Source organism: Tursiops truncatus, chromosome 6 (assembly GCF_011762595.2).
Source record: "Tursiops truncatus isolate mTurTru1 chromosome 6, mTurTru1.mat.Y, whole genome shotgun sequence".
Taxonomy (NCBI): Eukaryota; Metazoa; Chordata; class Mammalia; order Artiodactyla; family Delphinidae; genus Tursiops; species Tursiops truncatus.
Window position 1 is genome coordinate 6453195 of NC_047039.1, and position 14222 is coordinate 6467416.

General features: G+C 40.6%; 1 protein-coding gene and 1 long non-coding RNA gene across 2 annotated transcripts in view; one reads left to right on the top strand and one right to left on the bottom strand.

Annotated features, from left to right (window-relative positions):
* Window positions 1–5515, bottom strand: part of SCRG1 (stimulator of chondrogenesis 1) — a 39133-nt gene extending 33618 nt beyond the window's left edge. The window contains exon 1 of the mRNA XM_019932367.3: window positions 5345–5515. The gene's annotated coding sequence lies outside the window, so the exon portion shown is untranslated. The remainder of the gene's footprint in view (window positions 1–5344) is intronic.
* The window catches only part of LOC117312545 (uncharacterized), a 130850-nt gene that overhangs the window by 40397 nt on the left and 76231 nt on the right, over window positions 1–14222 (top strand). The window lies entirely within an intron of this gene.

The following is a 14222-nucleotide window of genomic DNA, read 5'->3' on the forward strand; positions in this document are numbered from 1 at the left end:
TTTTGTAAAATCAGGACTTTTTATAGACTGATCAGTTCCCTCCCCCTGGAACTTTGAAACAAGACTACTCCCTTTGGACTAAGTTCCCAGGTTCCTGGACAATTTGGGGAATGAAGAGTCCTAAAGAGAGAGATACTGAATTACCTACAATGTAGAGGGATGGAGGCTTAAGCAAATACTTGGAAAAATAAAGAGAGATGCCCAAGTTTTGAATCCAAAACCAGTGGAGGTCATACAGATTAATACACCATTCATTGGGACTCACCAAGAGCTCAGGTGTTTGCCAAACTTGTTTAACTACTGAAAAAAATTTCTTTTAAACTAAGAATCCTGAAGGACTAGATTGCAAGGAACACTGGTTGGAAAATGCTTCTCGAATGGCAGAATTTTAGATACTGAATCATAACAAAGGAGCAGTCAGTTTGGGGCAGGGGCTCTTTCCTGGTACCTGCCCTTATGATTGCTTGACTGTCTCAGGGTAGACTAGCCCCACAGGTCTGTGGCACTAATCACAATGTTCTAATAACTCCAACCCAAGGAGGGCAGAGGAGAGGGTGCTGAGCTGAGATCACAGCCTTCTCCTTGGCTCTGTCCATCCATCCTTGGCCTTTGAATAATAACCCCCTGCAATCACTTGTTGGCACTGGGTATAGGGATTTTCGTCCATTTTACTATATATCCTCAGTGCCTAGACTCTGCCTGGCCCAGTTTAAATGTTCAATAACTGTGTGTTAAACATTGAACTTCTGGCCTTCTCTGTCCTGGCAAAGTTACTAGAAACCTAACACATTGTTTCCTTTGCATAGTTTGTGCCTTGCACTGCAGGTCAGATCCTTGTGAAGGTTCAGGAAGTGTGAGAGTAGCAGTGACTGGGAAATCCTGACTGGGTTTGGTAGGCCCAGTCCTCAGCAACACATGGAAAATAATGTTTGATTTGTCAGTCAGATGAAACCCATATCTACCCAAGTCAGACCAACCTGGCATGGCAGGGGCAGGGGTGCAATGAAGCCATTTCAAGCTCTACCAGCTGAATCACTATCCCCCCAACCCTGCGTTGCCCCATCTAAGGATGACGGGCAGTGTGTTTAACAAGCTGTATGGCAACGTAAGTTTTATAAACAGATGTATATAAATAAATCATTATGTAAGTAAAAACCTAAAATATTCCCTTTTGGGGACTTCCCTGGCGGTCCAGTGGTTAAGACTTCACTTTTCAATGCAGGGGGTTGCAGGTTTGATCCTTGGTTGGGGAGCTAAGATCCCACATGCCTCGGGGCCCAAAAACTAAAACATAAAACAAGCAATATTGTTACAAGTTCAATAAAGACTTTAAAAATGGTCCACATCAAAAAATCTTTAAAAAAAAATTCCGTTTTTATTCTCTCAACTAAACTAAACTCATTCTGAAGCTGCTAACTCTGTGGTATAAATTAAAATGGTCATCCAATCATTCTAAATATTTCTAAATCGTTATTGATGTTTAGAAATTACTGGGTGGTCTTCTGTTTGATAAGCTATCATGAAGCTGGACGCTGCCCGTCTCTAAGCTATGATTCTGCAGAGGAAACGAGCTCTCCCGATGCCTTCCCTGTGAACTTGATGGTCATTAGACCTGGGGCCAGGCATGGCTGCAGTGGGAGAGTGACCAGGCGGGCTGTCCCTCATGTTCTGGATGCTGGCGCATCTCACGGAGCCCGTACCTGGAGGGCCTTTGCTTCCACCCTCACCTACAGCACTGCCCCAGCCAGCCTGTCCCTCCACTTCTGGCCCCCTGGGCCCCTCCTGAGGTCAGACAGGGACTGCGTCCGCTCTGCTACCACCTTGGCCTGCTCGGCTCATGCACCAGCGTCCAGGTGCACCCGTCCCAAGTCCCATTGCCACCTGCTCGGTGGCCACTGGATGATGTCATTCGGTGATGCGTGGTCTAACCTCAGCTGTTTACCAGCCTTCAGGACTGTAGTTCTGTGTGATAACCTGCAGGAACACCATGCCAGTGCATGCAGGCTGAATATCAACCCTGGCCCCGTCCCTTCTGAGTGGTTCAGAGAGTCCCAAAGTCTTATGCATGTGTTAGGGCTAGGCCGCAAACCCTCCCCTTCTGTCTCACGGTACCTACCATTTCCTCCTCTGTCTCTCACCTCCGTACAGTGGCTCCCACGTTGATTTGTTGATTCCTGGAACCATCCCTCAGGTAGTATTGCCCTTTGGGTGCTCTGTCTCTGAGCTGAAGCAGAAGGCCCCCTCCACTGGCCGGATGGGCCCACAGTTGTCAGGCTGAGCTGCCTTATTCTCTTCGTGACTTGCTCCTCACTGCACCCTGAGTCTCTGGAACCATACCAGACAGTAACCCCAGCATCTACCCCGGCAGCTGACTGTTGCCCACACAGCTCACCATCTTCTGGATTAAGCCTGTACGTTTTCCCCCAGTTTTAATGAGAAATAATTGACGTACAGCACTGTATAAAGTTAAGGTGTTCAGCGTAATGGTTTGACATACATATATTGTGAAAAGCTTATCACAATAAGTTTAGTAAACATTACATCTCATATAGATAAAGAAGTTTCTCTTCTTTGTTTTTTTTTTAGAAGTTTTTCTTCTTGTGATGAGAACTCTTAGGATCTACCCTCTTAACTTTCAAATATACCATACAGCAGTGTTAACTGTCGTCACCCTGATGTACGTCACATCCCCAGGGCTTATTTATCTTATAAATGGAAGTTTGCACCTTTGACCAATCTTATTCCATCCCCTGCTCCTGCTGCCTTTGGTACTTTGGTAACCACAAATCTGATCTCTTTTTCTATGCCGTTTTTCTTTTCAAGATTCCACATGTAAGTGAGATCATACAGTACTTGTCCTTCCCTGTCTGACTTATTTCACTTAGCACAATGCCTTCAAGTTCTATCCACATTTTGCAAACGGCAGGATTTTCTTCTTTCTTATGGCTGATTATTCCATTGTACTTATATACCAAAACTTCTTTATTCCTTCATCTTTCAGTGGTCACCTCAGTTGTTTCCACGTTTTGGCTATTGTAAATAATGATGCTATGAACATAGGGGTACAGATATTTCTTCAACATAGTGTTTTCGTTCCCTTCGGATATATACCCAGAAGTGGAATTGCTGGATCGTATGGTAGTTCCATTTTTAAGGAACTATAATAATTGGATTATTTGGGGTTTTTTTGCTGTTGAGTTGTATGAGTTCTCTATATATTTTAGATATTAACCCCCTATCAGGTGTATGATTTGCAAATGTTTTTTCCCATTCTGTGGGTTGTCATTTCATTTTCTTGATTATTAATTTTGTTGTGCAGCCTAAATATTTTGACACTCTTTCTACTCTGGGTTATTTTTTCCCCAATAGCTTGGTAGCTTAAGAAGAGGTCTTTAATCCCCAATGGGTTAAGGACGTTTTGCTCAACACACGTGGGCATCAGAAGCAGCCATTTGAGTGGGACCAAGGCATGAATACTGAAAACTCCATAGGTGACCTGGATGTTCATCCAGGGTGAACACCAGGCTTCCCTGGTGGCGCAGTGGTTGAGAATCCGCCTGCCAATGCAGGGGATATGGGTTCGAGCCCTGGTCCAGGAAGATCCCACATGCTGCAGAGCAACTAAGCCCCTGTGTCACAGCTACTGAGCCAGCGCGCCTAGAGCCTGCGAGCCACAACTACTGAAGCCCGCATGCCTAGAGCCCGTGCTCCGCAACAAGAGAAGCCACCGCAATGAGAAGCCTGTGCACCTCAACGAAGAGTAGCCCCTGCTCGCTGCAACTAGAGAAAGCCCGTGCACAGCAACGAGGCCCCAGTGCAGCCAAAAATAAATAAGATAATAAACAAACAAACAAACAAAAAACATCTAAGAGAAGAGCCCTTAGCTTAGGGGCCCTCTGTTTGGGTCCAAAGCACGTACTCAGTTGTCCCCTCCATTTGTAGGCCCAGTGCTAGATGTACCGACATGCCTCAATCGGATTGATTCTTCGGAAATTCGTGGTTGGTTGTTATCTGGGCCTCCTGCCACTCTGTAAACCACCCCTATGGACAGTGATGCACAATTTCCTTTAGGTTAATTCCGTAAGTTGCATTTCAAAAAGAAAAAAAGACTTGACATCACAAGGAAACCACTTTTAGTTGCTTCATTTCCTGGAGCCTACAGCTTTTTTTTTTTTTTTTTTGGTACAGCTGGCAAAATGCCTGGGACAAGATGTATTCAATTCTAGTCAAAGCAGAGCTATGTCCGGAGAAACAGACGGCCCACCTAAGGTGAAAAAAATTACTTTCTTGGCAGGCAAGCCAGGGTGATTTATTCACCTCTTCCTCTAGGAAGGCAGGAATGTGTGCAGGCAAAATAAATACAACATGTTACAAGCACATTCCACAGATGAACAGAATAATTGGTGCTGAACCAGGCAGTGGGAGGTATCCTCCTGCGTCCAGACAGGCTCAGGGAACTTGTCACACACGCATGAAAGTGCCCCCAGAACTGGAAAATCACTCCATCGGGGAGGTAATAAGAATCAGGACGTAAGTGAAGAGACCCATCGTAACCCTCTCTGAGAGCCCGTGATGACACGCTGAGAATATCAGGGACAGGTATAGGCTCAGAAAAATGACTGGCTATACACAAAGCAGTAAGAATCGTATTGTGCTCCATCTAAAGAAACCCTGTCTGGGGTTAATGAGGTAGACAGGTAATCCGCATTTGTTTAGAAAAGGGGCGATACGGCCTCAGAATTTGTTGCTGATTATCTAATACTTTTCCTGGTGGTTACTCGTGTTCAGATCACCTGGAAAGTACATCCCACTCAGAAGGCTTTTCCGATACCTGATGAAACACCCCCTAAGTGTTTCCGCTCTTTTGTTCTGAATCTGCATTCAACAAGTAACATTCTGATTATGAATTTGGTCTCCCAGTTACCTTGATAACGGGCGGGATTGAGGAAACAAGTTTGGAGGTCACTGGAAAGGCTTATTATATACTTGTTACAAATAAGTGAATTTGTGTTTTGTTTGCTATATCAATCTTTTGAAGGTGTAGTTAGCACAGGTTAGTCCTGCAACCTACATGCCTGCCAGGACAGGCAAAATCCACTCTTTGGACCTGCACAGCTGAGTGCCAGAACCCGGAATCTCTGGCCATTGCTCCATATGCAGTCTTGTGAGGCTCCACCCACACAGCCCAGGGTCTGTGCCTCTCTTTAAATTCAGCATAAACCATCCCCCATAGTCACCTCCCTACCGCTTCTTTAAAATTAGCAGAGGGTAATTCTAAATTATCTTCTCTGCAATGACTTCTCATGTCTTGTAGCCTTGAACCTTAGGAAACAAGTTGCATTACCTGTGATCACACTGTGACCATGTAGTTTTACCCAGTTGCAAACTTTCAGCTTCCTGTGGTCCTTCCTGCCTTCTTCACTTGGAGAGCTGGGCCATGGTTAGGCCACATGAGGATGTACTGAGGGTCCCCCTGCACCTCTTGATCAAGTAACTTGAAAGGAGTGCATGTTCTCATCCACAGGAGCAGAACTAGAATGGCACTTCTGTCTGTCAGCTGTGCCCTCAATAGCTGTGAGCTTGGCCCTTCCCCCATCAGAGAGACGGTCCTTCTGTGACCTGCCCTGGCATCCTCATCCCTGACTCTCACAAAGGCACCATCGCTTCAAGGACTTTTGCTTAGTCTTCACTTTCCTACGGAGTTAAGTTGGTGGCACCGTGCACTCCTTGGTGGACACTCCACACTGGTTGTTTGCTGGAGGGCATTTGTCCACTTTGGTGACCAATAGTTTTTGCTCATTTCCAGAATGAGATGGAAGCAGGAATGACCCAACTCTGGGAATTACCTATTAGCCTTACATCCGAGAAATTGCCCTGTATCCCTTGAAAACAGCAAGCTATCTTCCCTTTAAATGCAAAATAGAAATATCAGTATTGCATATTAATTTCTTCTTCCCCTAATTGGGAGGGTTGGCCGAAGGACTAATAATGATGACTGTTGTAAAAATGTTCTTAAAATAGTCGCTTCATAGATAAGAGATGCATTTACGGCAACCGAGATTTATGAAGGTTCTGTGAGATGGCAAAATGGGGTTTGCAACGCAGGATGTTTATTGCTTCCAGGGGCTGTGGCTAATCTCTCATGAAGCAAGTTTTCAGTTGGGTAGAGATTGAGTAATTAGAACAGAGATGCATTGTGTAACTCCTTCTTCCTCTTTATTTATTGTGAACCAGTGAATACCCTCACTCTCAAGCTGCAGGCCAGCTTAATAGATTTGATTTTTGAGTGTCTCGCATCATGAGAGCTCAGCAGTTCTTGCAAGAAGTGCCCACAGATAACCAAGGCCTTGTATCTGTCTCTGTGCTGATGTTGAACTGGTCTGACAGATACACCTAAGGGCATCCTAATACCCTTTTCTTTAAAGGGAAAGAGAACTGACATTTACTGATTACCTACTTTGTAGGCATACTATCTTTATTTCTCATGGCTGATCTATGAGATTGGTATTATTTTCCCTATGTTATAGGTGGGATTGACACCAGAGAGATTAAGTAACTTGCTCCAGGTAATAGAAAACCTTCAAAGCTGAAGACAAACGTGCTCTCTTCTGCTCAGTTTTATACAGGAGAAGTGAGGTGATAATACAGTAGAGCTGGATTTCTGGATTTAAAACCAGGCCTATCTGACCCCAAAGCCACTGCTCCTTCTGCTGTGCTGTGTTGCCATATTGACATACAAGAGGCTCGATAAATGCCTAAGGGTTTTTTTCTTTTTTTTTTTTAGTTTTGCTACTCTGAATTGTTTTTTTTCAATTGTGTGTGTACCTGGCAAAGTGCACATAATATATAATTTACCACCTTACCCATTTTTATGAGCACAGTTCAGTGGTATAAATACATTCATAATATTGTGCAACCATCACATCTCCATAACTTTTTTCATAAAACTGAAGCTCTGGGACTTTCCTTGTGGTGCAGTAGTTAAGAATCCACCTGCCAGTGCAGGGGGCATGGGTTCAATCCCTGGTTCAGGAAGATCCCACATGCCATGGAGCAACTAAGCCCGTGCGCCACAACTACTGAGCCTGCACTCTAGAGCCCGTGAGCTACAACTACTGAAGCATGCATGCCTAGAGCCCTACTCTGTACCAAGAGAAGCCTGTACTCAATGAGAAGCCTGTGCACCAAAAGGAAGAGTAGCCCCCGCTTGCCACAACTAGAGAAAGCCCACGCGCAGCAACAAAGACCCAAAATGCAGCCAAAAATAAATAAAATTTAAAAAAAAAAGAATCTTAAAAAAAAAAAACCTGAAACTCTATTCCTACTGAACAATAACTCCCTCATCCCTCTTCCCCTAGCCCCTGGGAACCACCATTGTACTTTTTGTCTCTACGAATTTGACTATTTTTAGTACCTCATATAAGTGGAATCACAGTATTTGTCTTTTTTGTGATTGCCTTATTTCAGCATATTGTCCTCAAGTTTCATGCACACTGTAGTATATTGTAGAATTTCCTTCGCTTTTAAGGCTGAGTAATATTTCATGTATGTATGTATTGCATTTTGCTTCTCCATTCATCTGTCAATGGACCCTTGTTTTCACATTTTATTTATTGTCAATAATGCTGCTGTGCACATTGGTGTACAAATATCTCTTTGAGACCCTGCTTCCTTTGGGATATATACCTCAGAAGTAGAATCGCTGGATCATATGGTAATTCTATTCTTAATTTTTTGAGGTACCTCCATACTATTTTCCACAGCAGGTGTACCATTTCGTATTCACACTAACAGTGCACAAGGGTTCCAATTTCTCTGCATCCTCGCCAACACATATTGTTTTGTTTTTTTGAGAGTAGCCAGCTTAATGGGTGTGAGGTAGTATCTCATTGTAGTTTTGATTTGAATTTCTCTAATAATTAGTGATATTGAGCAACTTTTCATGTGCTTATTGGCCATTTGGATATCTTTGAAACTTGTATATCAAGTCCTTTGCCCATTTTTGATTGGGTTGTTTGTTTTTTGTGTTGTTGAGTTTTAAGAGTTCCCTATATGTTCTATATGTTCTGGATATTAATTCTGATATTAATCAGATATATGATTTACAAATATTTTCTCCCATTCTAGGGGTTGCCTTTTTACTCTGTTGATAGTGTCTTTGATGCACAGAATTTTAAAATTTTCATGAAGTCCCATATGGTGTCACATCCAAGAAATCATTGCCAGATCCAATGCTGTGAAGTTTTGACTCAGGTTTTCTTCAAAGAGTTGTTTTTTCCCCCCTTAGGGCTTACATTTAGGTTTTTTATCTATGTAGAGTTAATTTTTATATATGGTGTTAGTTAAGGACCCAACTTCATTCTTTTGCATGTGGATATCCAGTTTTTTCCAGCACCATTTGTTGAAAAGACTTCTTTCCCCATTGAATCGTCTTGGCATCCTTGTCAAAAATCAGCTGACAATAGATGCAAGGGTCTATTTCTGGGTTTTCTATTCTATTATTGTTATGTCTGTCCTTATGCCAATACAACACTGTTTTGATTTCTATAGCTTTGTGGTAAGTTTTGAAATCAGGAAGTGTGAGTACTCCAGTTTTGCTCTTCTTTTTCAAGATTGTTTTAATTATTCAAGGTCCCATGAGACTCTCTATGAATTTTAGGATGGGATTTTTCTATTTCTGCAAAAAAAAATGTCATTGGGATTTTGACAGGGATTCCATTTAATTTGTAGATTGTTTTGGGTAATATTGACATTTTAACAATATCAGGTCTCACAATCAGTGAATGTGGGATCTATTTTCATTTATTTATCTCTTTAATTTCTTTCAGCAATGTTTTATATTTTTCATTGAACAAGTGTTTCACTTCCTTGGTAAAGTTAATTCCTAAGTATTTTATTCTTTTCCATATTATAAATGGAATTGTTTTTGTAATTTCCTTTTTAGATTGCTCATTATTAGTATATACAAATACAACTAATTTTTATGTATTGACTTTGTATCCTGCTACTTCGCTGAATTCATTTATTAGTTCTAATAGTTTTCTTTGTGTGGAATCTTCTAGGGTTTTCTATATGTGAGATAATGTCCATCTACAGAGATAATTTTACTTCTTCTTTTTCAGTTTGGATGCCTCTTATTTCTTTTTCTTACCTAATTGCTCTGGGTAGAACTCCAGTACTATGTACAGTGGAAGTGGTGAAAGCAGGCATCCTTGTCTTGTTCCTGATATTAGAGGAAAAGTTTTCAATCTGTCACCATTGAGTATGATGTTTGCTCTGGGTTTTTTGTATATTGCTTTTACTGTGTTGAGGTAGTTTTCTTCTTCTATTCCTAGTATTTTCAATGTTTTCACCATGAAAGGGCGTTGAAGTTCGTCAGAATCCTTTTCTACATCAATTGAGGTGATCGTGTGTGATGTTTTTTCTTTCTCTCTGTTAATATAGTGTATTACATTGATTTTTGTATGTTGAACCATCCTTGCATTCTGGGAATTAATCCCACTTGGGCATGGGGCATAATCCTTTTAATATGTTGTTGAATTTGATTTGCTAGCTTTTGTTGAGGATTTTTGCATTGATGTTCATGAGGGATATTTGTTTGTAGTTTTATTGTTGTGTCTTTATTTGGCCTTTGGTGGAAGGGTAATTCTGGCCTCATTGAATGAGTTAAGAGGTGTTCCATCCTCTTTGATTTTTTGGAAAAGTTTAAAAGAAGGATTGATATTAGTTCTTCAAATGTTTGGTAGTATTTGGTAGTGAAGCAACTGGGTCCAGGGCTTTTCTCTGTCTGGAGATTTTTAAAATTCAATCTCCTTACTAATTGTAGGTCTATACACATTTTCTATTTCTTCATGATTTAGTCTTGGTTGGTTTCGTGTTTCTAGGAATTTGTCCATTTTATCTATGTTGTGCAACATGTTGGTATATAATTGTTCATAGTACTCTCTTACATCCTTTTTCTTTCTTTAGAATCAATAGTAATGTCCTCCCTTTTATTTCTGATTTTTGTAATTTGATTATTTTGTCCTTTATTCTTAGTCCAGTAGCTAAAGGTTTGTCAATTTTGTTGATCCTTTTGAAGAGCCAACTTTTGGTTTCATTGATTTTCTTTATTGTTTTTCTCTTCTCTGTTTTGTTTCTCTCTATTCTAATCTTTATTATTTCCTTCCTCCTGCTAGCTTTGTGTTTAGTTTGTTCTTTTTCTAGTTCCTTAAGTTATAAAGTTAGGTTGTTGATTTGATTTTTTTTTTTTTTTTTTTTTTTTTTTGCCGTACTGTGTGGCATGTGGGATCTTATTTCCCCTGACCACAGATTGAACCCATGCCCCCTGCATTGCAAGCATGGAGTCTTAACCAGTGGACCGCCAGGGAAGTCCCATCTTTCTTGTTTTTTTATTGAATATAGTTGATTTACAATGTTGTGTTAATTTCTGCTGTACAGTAAAGTGATTCAGTTATACATATATATACATTCTTTTTTCTTTTCTTCTCCACTATGGTTTATCTCAGGATATTGAATATGGTTCCCTGTGCTATACAGTAGGACCTTGTCATTTATCCATTCTATATGTAATAGTTTGCATCTGCTAACCCCAAACTCCCAGTCCATCCCTCCCCCAACCCCTCCCGCTTGGCAGCTACAATTCTGTTATCTATGTCTGTTAGTCTGTTTCTGTTTTGTAGATAAGTTAATTTGTGTCATATTTTAGATTCCACATATAAGTGATATCACATGGTATTTGTCTTTCTCCTTCTGAGTTACTTCTCTTAGTATGATAATCGCTAGGTTCATCCATGTTGCTGAAAATGGCATTATTCCTTTCTTTTTTAAGGCTGAGTAGTATTCCATTGTATATATATACCACTTCTATTTTATCCATTCAGCTGTCAGTGGACATTTATGTTGTTACCATGTGTTGGCTATTGTGAATAGTGCTGCTGTGAACATAGGGGTGCATGTATCTATTCAAATGAGAGTTTTGTCTGGGTATATGCCCAGTAGTGGGATTGCGGGATCATATGGTAGCTCTACTTTTAGTTTTTTTTTTTTTTAACATCTTTATTACAGTATAATTGCTTAACAATGGTGTGTTAGTTTTTGCTTTATAACAAAGTGAATCAGTTATACATATAAATATGTTCCCATATCTCTTCCCTCTTGCGTCTCCCTCCCTCACACCCTCCCTATCCCACCCCTCCAGGCGGTCACAAGGCACTGAGCGGATCTCCCTGTGCTATGCGGCTGCATCCCACTAGCTATCTTCCTTACGTTTGGTAGTGTATATATGTCCGTGCCTCTCTCTCGCTTTGTCACAGCTTACCCTTCCCCCTCCGCATATTCTCAAGTCCCTTCTCTAGTAGGTCTGTGTCTTTATTCCTGTCTTACCGCTAGGTTCTTCATGACATTTTTTTTCTTAAATTCCATATATATGTGTTAGCATATGGTATTTGTCTTTCTCTTTCTGACTTACTTCACTCTGTATGACGTACTCTAGCTCTATCCACCTAATTACAAATAGCTCAATATCGTTTCTTTTAATGGCTGAGTAATATTCCATTGTATATATGTGCCACATCTTCTTTATCCACTCATCCGATGATGGACACTTAGGTTGTTTCCATCTCTGGGCTATTGTAAATAGAGCTGCAGTGAACATTTTGGTACATGACTCTTTTTGAATTATGGTTTTCTCAGGATATATGCCCAGTAGTGGGATTGCTGGGTCATATGGTAGTTCTCTTTGTAGTTTAAGGAACCCCATACTGTTCTCCACAGTGGCTGTATCAGTTTGCATTCCCACCAACAGTGCAAGAGGGTTCCCTTTTCTCCACATCCTCTCCAGCATTTATTGTTTCTAGATTTTTTTTTTTTTTTTTTTTTTTTGAGGTACGTGGGCCTCTCATTGTTGTGGCCTCTCCTGTTGTGGAGCACAGGCTCCGGACGCGCAGGCTCAGTGGCAATGGCTCACGGGCCTAGCCGCTCCGCGGCATGTGGGATCTTCCCAGACCAGGGCACGAATCCGTGTCCACTGCATTGGCAGGTGGACTCTCAACCACTGCACCACCAGGGAAGCCCTGTTTCTAGATTTTTTGATGATGGCCATTCTGACTGGTGTGAGATGATATCTCATTGTAATTTTGATTTGCATTTCTCTAATGATTAATGAAGTTGAGCATTCTTTCATGTGTTTGTTGGCAGTCTGTATATCTTCTTTGGAGAAATGTCTATTTAGGTCTTCTGCCCATTTTTAGATTGGGTTGTTTGTTTTTTTGTTATTGAGCTGCATGAGCTGCTTATAAATTTTGGAGATTAATCCTTTGTAAGCTGCTTCATTTGCAAATATTTTCTCCCATTCTGAGGGTTGTCTTTTGGTCTTGTTTATGGTTTCATTAGCTGTGCAAAAGCTTTGAAGTTTCATTAGGTCCCATTTGTTTATTTTGGTTTTTATTTCCATTTCTCTAGGAGGTGGGTCAAAAAGGATCTTGCTGTGATTTATGTCATAGAGTGTCCTGCCTATGTTTTCCTCTAAGAGTTTGATAGTTTCTGGCCTTACATTTAGGTCTTTAATCCGTTTTGAGCTTATTTTTGTGTATGGTGTTAGGAAGTGATCTAATCTCATACTTTTACATATACCTGTCCAGTTTTCCCAGCACCACTTATTGAAGAGGCTGTCCTTTCTCCACTGTACATTCCTGCCTCCTTTATCAAAGATAAGGTGACCATATGTGCGTGGGTTTATCTCTGGGCTTTCTATCCTGTTCCATTGATCTATCTTTCTGTTTTTGTGCCAGTACCATACTGTCTTGATTACGGTAGCTTTGTAGTATAGTCTGAAGCCAGGGAGCCTGATTCCTCCAGCTCCGTTTTTTGTTCTCAAGATTGCTTTGGCTATTCGGAGTCTTTTGTGTTTCCATACAAATTGTGAAATTTTTTGTTCTAGTTCTGTGAAAAATGCCGGTGGTAGTTTGATAGGGATTTCATTGAATCTGTAGATTGCTTTGGGTAGTAGAGTCATTTTCACAATGTTGATTCTTCCAATCCAAGAACATGCTATATCTCTCCATCTATTTGTATCATCTTTAATTCCTTTCATCAGTGTCTTATAATTTTCTGCATACAGGCCTCTTGTCTCCTTAGATAGGTTTATTCCTAGATACTGTATTCTTTTTCTTGCAATGGTAAATGGGAGTGTTTTCTTGATTTCCCTTTCAGATTTTTCATCATTAGTGTATAGGAATGCCAGAGATTTCTGTGCATTAATTTTGTATCCTGCTACTTTACCAAATTCATTGATTAGCTCTAATAGTTTTCTGATAGCATCTTTAGGATTCTTTATGTATAGGATCATGTCATCTGCAAACAGTGACAGCTTTACTTCCTCTTTTCCGATTTGGATTCCTTTTATTTCCTTTTCTTCTTTGATTGCTGTGGCTAAAACTTCCAAAACTATGTTGAATAAGAGTGGTGAGAGTGGGCAACCTTGTCTTGTTCCTGATCTTAGTGGAAATGCTTTCAGGTTTTCACCGTTGAGGACGATGTTGGCTGTGGGTTTGTCATATATGGCCTTTATTATGTTGAGGAAAGTTCCCTCTATGCCTACTTTCTGCAGGATTTTTATCATAAATGGGTGTTGAATTTTGTCGAAAGCTTTCTCTGCATCTATTGAGATGATCATATGGTTTTTCTCCTTCAATTTGTTAATATGGTGTATCACATTGATTGATTTGCGTATTTTTAAGAATCCTTGCATTCCTGGAATAAACCCCACTTGATCATGGTGTATGATCTGTTTAATGTGCTGTTGGATTCTGTTTGCTAGTGTTTTATTGAGGATTTTTGCATCTACGTTCATCAGTGATATTGGCCTGTAGTTTTCTTTCTTTGTGACATCCTTGTCTGGTTTTGGTATCAAGGTGATGGTGGCCTCGTAGAATGAGTTTGAGAATGTCCCTCCCTCTGCTATATTTTGGAAGAGTTTGAGAAGGATAGGTGTTAGCTCTTCTCTAAATGTTTGATAGAATTCACCTGTGAAGCCATCTGGTCCTGGGCTTTTGTTTGTTGGAAGATTTTTAATCACAGTTTCAATTTCAGTGCTTGTGATTGGTCTGTTCATATTTTCTTTTTCTTTCTGATTCAGTCTTGGCAGGTTGTGCGTTTCTAAGAATTTGTCCATTTCTTCCAGGTTGTCCATTTTATTTGCATATAGTTGCTTGTGGTAATCT